This window comes from Neomonachus schauinslandi, chromosome 15, assembly GCF_002201575.2.
Source record: "Neomonachus schauinslandi chromosome 15, ASM220157v2, whole genome shotgun sequence".
Taxonomy (NCBI): Eukaryota; Metazoa; Chordata; class Mammalia; order Carnivora; family Phocidae; genus Neomonachus; species Neomonachus schauinslandi.
In genome coordinates this window covers 9,229,714-9,239,097 of record NC_058417.1, presented here as the reverse complement: position 1 = coordinate 9,239,097, position 9,384 = coordinate 9,229,714, and positions in this window count along the sequence as shown.

The window sequence follows — 9,384 nt, the reverse complement described above, 5'->3', positions numbered from 1 at the left end:
AAGTGAATAAGCCAAAACTCCCCTGTGACCTCTGAGCGCCGGACCTGTGATGTTTTACACTTCCTTCTACTTTTCTACACTTTCCAAGTAGACAATAAGAAGGACCTCTACATACACAGGAGTTTGGTGTAGGGATAAAATGCCACAGTGGCTGTCCACACCCCCAGGTTCTAACTTTGGTTTGGCTACTGTGGAAATACGTCCACAGGCAAAATCACTTGATCAGTTTCTCCTTTCACCTCTGACATTACACAGAAGATTATCTAGGCCAATACTTCTCCAAAGTCATAACTTCCTAGATTTTTTTTTCTGGATATTGTGACTTCACCCAAGCCCTGTCTTCCCAAGCACTGCGGAAGTACCAAGGACTTGAGGACTTTCTCTTGCTGTGGATCCTAAGCCAGCTTTGTTATTTTATTTTATTTTTTTTAAAGGTTTTATTTATTTATTTGATAGAGACACAGAGAGAGAGGGAACACAAGCAGGGGGACTGGGAGAGGGAGAAGCAAGCTTCCTGCCGAGCAGGGAGCCCGATGCGGGGCTCGATCCCAGGACGCTGGGATCATGACCTGAGCCGAAGGCAGACGCTTAACGACTGAGCCACCCAGGCGCCCCCAGCTTTGTTATTTTAAAATAATGAAGGGGACCATGTTCTTCTTGAGAACTTCAGCGCCACGGACGAGTCCAGCATGTCCCAACCAAAGCAATGATGCCATTACCACGTCAGGGAGAGACAAGTGATTTAAAGTGATTAACTGGAGGGGCGCCTGGGTGGCTCAGTCGTTAGGCGTCTGCCTTCGGCTCGGGTCATGATCCCAGGGTCCTGGGATCGAGTCCCGCATCGGGCTCCCTGCTCCACGGGAAGCCTGCTTCTCCCTCTCCCACTCCCCCTGCTTGTGGTCTCTCTCTGTCAAAATAAATAAATCTTAAAAAAAAAAAAAAAAATTAAAAAAAAAAAATTTATAAAGTGATTAACTGGAAAAACTGCCTCGGGTACCGAAAGACAGGAGTTCATCCACCTGTCAGGTCACCAGGTGTGAAACCGTTCCATCCGCGCCGGTTCAGAAGCCGGGAGGGAGCCTCTCCTTCCTCCAGTCTCGACCCCTTTCCCTAAGAGCGCATCGGGGGTCCCCCTCCTCCCTCCGTCAAAGGCGCGGGACTGGGAAGAGGCGGCCCGCCCCAGTCGAACCCTACTAGCCGGGGCCCCGCGCCCGGCGCTCCCCGACCCCAGCGCCGCGCCCGCCGCCGACGGCACCGACGGCCCCCCAGCCAGGCCAGGGGGGGACCGAGCCAACAGCCAGGGAGGAGGCCCAGCCGCAGTCCCCTCTCGGGTGGGCGTGTCCGCTCAGGGACCCGGGCTCTGGAGGGACCGGCCACGCCCCGGACGCCGCCAGGAGCCAAGCGCCGAGAGAGGGGCGGCGGGGAACCGCGGCCTGGCGCCGGGGGCAACGAGTACCTGGCTGCCGAACTGAGGACAACTGAGGGCACTCGCAGAGCAGGGCGGGAACACTTCCAGCAATGGCGCCGGCTTGGCGGGGCCGGCCTCCAGGCAAGCCAGTGCGCCTGCGCAGCCGGGGCTCCCGAACTACAGTGCCCAGAATCCTCAGCGCGGAGCTTTTTTTTTTCTTTTTTCTTTTTCTTCTTCCCCTCTTTTGTCTGCATTTAAGAGGGAATTGGCTGTGTTTATCGACAATTTGGGTGACCTAAAGAATCCAGTTAAATTCAACAAACTTGTATTGAGAGGCCACAACTATATGTCAAGCATTAGCATGAGCGACGCAAAAAAGAATGACACCACCCCTTGACACTGAACATTTCAGTGGGACTAAAGAAATTAAGTCAATGCCAGAAGATACAGGGCTTCTGTAAATTAGCTAAAACCTCAGATGCCGGTAGAGTTGGTAAGTGCGTGTGAACACTTTTGCCTGTCTTTCAAGTTCTTGACTGAAAAATCGATAATGCCTTCATTATAATTTCTGGGCTTTTGAACTAGAGCTTCCTTCTCAGCTCATCCAAACAAAAAATAATAATATTTATGTTAATTTATATTGATATGTATTTTTATATCTTATTTATATTGATATTTATTATCTTATTATATATTATAAAGCATGTTTTCCTTTGCCTCAGTTTCATGGTTTAAATACCCAGAGGCCATATTTTCCATAGTGAAACAGACTCCGTAAGAGCTCTAAGCAGCTTCCTTCAAAGAAACCCTTTCCTCCCTAACCCACTCCTATTCTGTGTGCCTTGGATTGTCTGCTGCTGTGACTGTGTATGAGGCCCACACAGGGTGAGACCCCTGCATATGGGGATCTGCAGGGAAATACAAAGCTCAGTGAAACTGAACACTGTAAAACTGGTCTCTTGGGATCTCAAAGAGCCAGTGGATACCTCTGGAGAAAGTATGGAATAACCCAGTGACTCTTGAACTATGAGAGGAAAAAATATAAGTGGGAAATCAAACTACTAGAGATAATAAATATACCTGAAATGAAAATGAAAAAAAACCCCACTAGATTAGATGAAGAGCAGATTAGACACCGCAAAAGGGAAGAATCATGAATTCAAAGACACAGAAACTGTCCAAAATGAGACACAGGGAGAAAAAAGAGGGTGAATGAACAGAGCACCAGTGAGTTCTAGAACAACATGAAGTAGCCTAACTATGTGTAATTAGAATCCTAGAAGGAGGGGCGCCTGGGGTGGCTCAGTCGTTAAGTGTCTGCCTTCGGCTCAGGTCGTGGTCCCTGGGTCCTGGGATCGAGCCCCACATCGGGCTCCCTGCTCAGCAGGAAGCCTGCTTCTCCCTCTCCCACTCCTCCGATTGTGTTTTCTCTCTCGCTGTGTCTCTCTCTGTCAAATAAATAAAATCTTTAAAAAAAAAAAATCTTTAAAAAAAAAAAAGAATCCTAGGAGGAGGGGAGAGAGTGAGGGAGTAGAAAAACATTTGGAGAAATAACGACTAAATACTTTCAACATTTGATGAAAATTATAAACCCACAGATCCAAGAAGCTCAGTGAAAATCAAAGAAAACACATGAAGAAAATCACACCAAGGCACATCATGATCAAACTGCTACAAACCAGTAATAAAGGAAAAGCTTAAAAACAGCTAGAGGAACAAAGATATGTGTTTATTGGGTTCAAAGATAATTACTTTTCATCAAGAAAAAAAAGGCAAGCAGAGAACAATGGAGCACTTTTAAAGTACTGAGAGGAAAAAAAAAAAACCTGTCAGCCCATAAATTTATACCCATCAAAATATTGTCATAATGAAGGTGAACTGATAGTAGGATGAGATGGACTAGGAACACTTCTCTCTGTATCTCCCACTAGTTATAGCTAAAAACCCTTGATATTATATATATAAAACATATAAGAAAACTCTGAAAGTTGGACAGAAGGCAGGCCAGCTAGGGATCTTGCAACCTGGGGAAAGACACAGTGGTTTAAGTTTTCTACATTTTTGTTTTGCCTCATATACCCTGATCTGGGTGCTGGAGAAGCTGGTGACCCATTATTCCAATGGGCACAGATACAAAAATAGAAATAAAAATAAAAATAAAAGCTCCAAGGAAAGCCTGTCTCTTTCCAGCAATGGACCAAGAAAAGGGCAGCCTAGAATGACAGAAAATCTTTAGGAAAATAACCACTCTGCTTTAGCCGAACACCACAGAAAAAAACTGTGGTCCCACCTCATCCCCAGCAGCAAAGACTGAGATGGGGGGTGCCCTTCTGTCCTTGCCAGGCAGTCTGGGCAGCTGTGACTTTCCTTCCCACCCACCTACTAGTAGTATTGAGCGTCCCCATGTACAATGTCAGTGACAACTATATGGAAGTAGTAAGAGAATGCCTCTCCCCTCCTAGACAAGGTGTTGTTAATGGTGATGTTCTAGTGGGGAGCCTGAAATTCTACCCCTGCCCAGTAGGAACAAGAAATTCCCCTCCCCAGAGCTGTCAATAGAAGCTGAGTCACTTGGACTTGAATTCCCACCAAACAATAATAGTACAGTGGTGAACTTCCTTCTCCCAGCAGAGTGGTGTCAGGGGAGGCCTGCTAAAACACAAGATTCAAATAAAAATCCAGGGGGTGCCTGGGTGGCTCAGTTGTTAGGCGTCTGCCTTCGGCTCAGGTCATGATCCCAGGGTCCTGGGATCGAGCCCCGCATCAGGCTCCCTGTTCCTTGGGGAGCTTGCGTCTCCTTCTCCCACTCCCCCTGCTTGTGTTCCCTCTCTCGCTGTGTCTCTCTCTGTCAAATAAATAAAATCTTAAAAAAAAAAATCCAGAGATACAGGTACTCAAAAGTGTCTCCAAATTTGACCAAAGACATAAATCTTCAGATTCAAGACGCTAAGAAAATGCCAACCAGGATAAACACAAAGATGTATAGTCTAAGACAGATCATAATCAAACTCCTGAGAACTGAAGATGAAGAATAATCCTGGAAGCAGCAAGAGAAAAAGGACACCATACCCGTAACAGAAAAACAATTCAAATGACAGTGGACTTCTCATCAGAAACCGTGGGGGCCAGAAGGAGCTGAAACAACATTTTTCAAGTGCTGAAAGAAAGTAACTGTAAGCCCAGAATCTGAGTTTATTTTTTTTTTAAGATTTTATTTATTTATTTGAGAGAGAGAGAATGAGAGAGAGCATGGAAGGGGGGAGGGTCAGAGGGAGAAGCAGACTCCCTGCTGAGCAGGGAGCTCGATGCGGGACTCAATCCCGGGACTCCAGGATCATGACCAGAGCCCAAGGCAGTCGCTTAACCAACTGAGCCACCCAGGCGTCCCAAGAATCTGAGTTTAATCAGTGACAACGCAGCAAAAATTCTTCCCATCATGTTTCCACCCTTGTACTGCAATTTAAAGGTACATTGGAACAAGAAAATACATTGTTTCATATAACATGTGCTAAAATTCTTCCTGAAGATGAACCAAAAACTATTTGATGGTAACACTCAATAATTTAAAGCAGAGAAATTGGAAGACAAGCTAAAAGTGAAAGAATGAGAAGCAGCATGGGTTAAAACAGATGCTCTAGAAAAACAAAATCCCCAGTATGTAGTATATAGTCAAACAAGTGCCTTCAGATTGCATTGGCGACAGATGGTCTTTATTTGAAGATGTGCAGATGCTAAGATAGTGCGTGAAGAGGTTTGCCAGGCACGGAAGGGTCAGAAGGGTTTCCTCTCTTGCACCCTGGCAGTCAGAGCTGGCTCAGAATAATGCATAGCCAAGAAAACCTTGGATGCTTACTGCAGAGATGCTGAGCTGGTTTTCCAGATGGGCATTAGCTTTTCATGGTGGAATGTGTCAGGGCATGGGGATGCATTTTTTTCTGGATTCTATAGAAAATACATACTTTTTTTGTACCATACAAATCAGTTACACTTAAAAATCAAAGTTTTCTCTATCCCAGTTTCATAGGAATAACAAATTTCTGCATTACCTCAAGATTTGGTGTTCAAACAGTAGTGAATTACCAGATTTCATTTTCATAAATATTTCACCACATATGTGATGAAATCACATCACAGCATATTCTTAGGTAAGGATATTTCACATAATCAGAGCTATAGAAAAGCAACTTGGTCATCGTCTTCATGTTCCCCCAAAATGAAATATTTGACAACTTAAAATACATGGTTCTATGATAGCTATAATATCAGTATTTTTCAAAGGTAACACTTTAAAAAGTACTACATATTTAAGTATTTACAACCCTGCAAATTCTTTCCACATGATTGTTACCAGCATTAAAAAATCATAGAAATTTTTCTTTGCTTTTGTGTTCTAAAGAACTCATTGGAAAAAGTAACGTTGCAATCCTCAGCCACTGTTCTTTTCTAGAGATTTCCTTACTTTTGTTAATGACGTACATGTATGTATACCATGTCCAACTTCTTTTATGCATATCAAAAGCCTTATTCCCAACTCTTTTGTATAACACCAGGATTTCAGGAGTAAGAGAGTAGGAGAAATTTATTTTAAAAAGATCTTTCTGTACTTTGCCTGAAATTGTAATTAAAAATTGTTTTTGTATTTTTATTTGCAGAATTTTTTTCTTACTCAGCCTCACTTGCTGTTGAACTTAAATGAACAGGACTCTTGAACATAATAAAAATAGTCTCTAAGAATTCCATATTTTCCTAGAAGGTTAGAATGAGATCATTTTAAGTTACATTAGTTCTTGGCCTAATGCAAACTGCAGCTGCCTTTAGGCATAATGTAACAACAACAACAACAAATCTCCTGAGCTGGGCATTACTATGATGTTCAGTTATTGACTTAATAAGGATCTAAGAGCTTAGAGGAGGCAATACTGAGGATGATTTTAAATGTATCATATGACCTCAATGATATGAGGAATTCTTAATCTCAGGAAACAAACTGAAGGTTGCTGGAGTGGTGGGGGGTGGGAGGGATGGGTGGCTGGGTGATAGACATTGGGGAGGGTAGGTGCTATGGTGAGCGCTGTGAATTGTGCAAGACTGTTGAATCACAGATCTGTACCTCTGAAACAAGTAATACAATATATGTTAAAAAAAAAAGAAGAAGAAGAAGATAGCAGGAGGGGAAGAATGAAGGGGGGGAAATCGGAGGGGGAGACGAACCATGAGAGACGATGGACTCTGAAAAACAAACTGAGGGTTCTAGAAGGGAGGGAGTGGGAGGATGGGTTAGCCTGGTGATGGGTATTAAAGAGGGCACGTACTGAATGGCGCACTGGGTGTTATATGCAAACAATGAATCATGGAACACTACATCAAAAACTAATGATGTAATGTATGGTGATTAACATAACAATAAAAAATTTAAAAAATAAATCTTTTTTTTTAAAAAGTACACCCATCATAAACATTCATAAATGAAATACAAGTTTTCAGGGGCGCCTGGGTGGCTCAGTCGTTAAGCGTCTGCCTTCGGCTTGGGTCATGATCCTAGGGTCCTGGGATCAAGCCCCGCATCAGGCTCCCTGCTCAGTGGGAAGCCTGCTTCTCCTTCTCCCACTCCCCGTTTGTGTTCCTTCTCTCGCTGTGTCTCTCTCTGTCAAATAAATAAAATCTTTAAAAAAAAAAAAAGAAATACAAGTTTTCATCTTCAAATGTTGTCTATATATTTAATAAATTTATTTTTGTGTATTGAGCTTTTGTTTTAGATGGAAGAGCATGAAAAAAATCTTTAAATTTAGTGCTTTGTCTAGTCTTTATCTTCCTCAGGGTGGACATTATTTTGACTTATTTATTTTTGCCTGAAAGCTATTTGAGATGTCACTGTTATTTATTTTTTATTTTTTCAAAGATCTTATTTATTTGAGAAAGAGAGAGCATGAGTGGAGGGAAGGGCAGAGGGAGAGGGAGAAATAGACCCTCTGCTGAGTGCAGAGCCTGATGCAGGCCAATCCCAGGACCCTGACATCATGACCTGAGTGAGCCAGAGTCAGATGCTTAACCAACTGAGCTACCCAGGTGCCTGCCCCTATTCTTTTTTTTTTTTTTAAGATTTTTTTATTTTTAAGTAATCTCTACATCCAATATGGAGCTCAAACTCACAACCTCGAGATCCAGAGTCACGTGTTCTACCAACTGAGCCAGCCAGGTACCTTAAGATGCCACTGTTTCTTTTTCTTTAAGATTTATTCATTTTAGAGAGGGAGTGAATGGGGGTAGGGGCAGAGGGGGATGGAGAGACACAAGCAAATTCCGTGTAGAGTGTGGAGCCCGATGGGGGAATTGATCTCATGACCCTGAGGTCATGACCTGAGCCCAAATCAAGAATCAGATGCTCAACTGACTGGCCCACTCAGGCACCTCTGTCACTGTTATTCTAAACAAGGGGTTCTAATTTCTTACTTCTGGCACAATATTATATAATTTAGTGTTAAATGTCTTGATGCATGAAAGATAAAATATGTCTTTTATAATTTTTTTTTTTTTTTTGAGAGAGCATGTGTGAAAGCACAGAGTGGGGGTGGGGGGTAGAGAGAATCTTAAGCGGGCTCCAAATGGAGCCTGACCCTGGTGGGGCTGGATCTCTCAAGACCTTGAGATCATGACCTGAGCCAAAACCAGAAGTTAGATACTTAACCGACTGAGCCAATCAGGTGCCCCACACTTCTTACTTATTAGAAAGATTTCTTTTCTTTCTTTTTTAAAAAAGATTTTGGGGCACCTGGGTGGCTCAGACAGTTAAGTGTCTGCCTTTGGCTCAGGTCATGATCCCAGGGTCCTGGGATCGAGCACCACATCGGGCTCCTTTCTCCCTCTCCCTCTGCCTGCTGCTTCCCCTGCTTGTACACTCTCTGTCAAAAATAAATAAAATCTTAAAAAAAATTTTTTTTTAAATAAAAGATTTTATTTATTTGAGAGAGTGGGAGAACACAAGAGGGGTGAGGGGCAAGGGAAGAAGCAGGCTCTCTGAAGAGCAGGGAGCCAGATGTGGGATTTGATCCCAGGACTCCAGGATGATGACCTGAGCTAAAGGCAGACACTTAACCGACTGAGCCACCCAGGCACCCCTTACTTATTCAAAAGATTTCTGAAGATAATAGATTCTGGAAAAAAAAAAAAACACCACAAAATCTTCTGAAGAGTAACTAGAGCAGAATGTTAAAATGAAAATATTGGTGAAAACCCCAAGATGACAGACCTCAAAAAAATGCCCGATGAGATATATATTTTAAAAGTAGGTGGCTGAGAATAAATTAGATGGCTTCTAAATTTTTTCTCTCCGTTAAGGGCATAATCTAGAGAATATGAAAGGCTTTTGAAGATCTCTTGGCAGTATTTGATATGCATTCTCTGCAGCTGGTCTGACCACTGAAGAAATCCGAAGGGTAAGAAATGAGGTATCTAACTGCTGATACGTATGAGAGAAGTGGTTGCGTGAGTGCCTTGCACTTGCAGAGTTCTTTAAGACAAAGTGTGCATACCATGAACATGGACCAAATGAGGGCCATGTGAGAGATGACAATAGGGTCATCTGGAATCCTATCTCTGAGATGAGAGGTAGAGTAGATGGGCTTTTAGCAGAAGCAGCTGAAGTTACTACCAGCTTCCTAAGAACTGACGAAGGTATAAGCAATTAGTGCTCAGATGCATTAGCACAGACTAGAATTCCAGAAAGATGGAAGATTGCTTAAGAACCCATGGAAGTGTTGAGGCACCTTTATACCTCTGCAAAGTCCAAAAAGCGCAAGACCAGCCTACAACAGTACCAGCCAAGGGCTTTTCTTACCCCACTTCCCTCTCCTAGCTCCAACCCTGGAGGAGTTCTAGCAGTTTTTATTAAGATAAGAGGAAGGAGTCAATCATGCCCTCCTCCTGCACATACCGGTATGCAACCCTGTATGAAACACAGAGCAGAAGAAGGGGAGTTT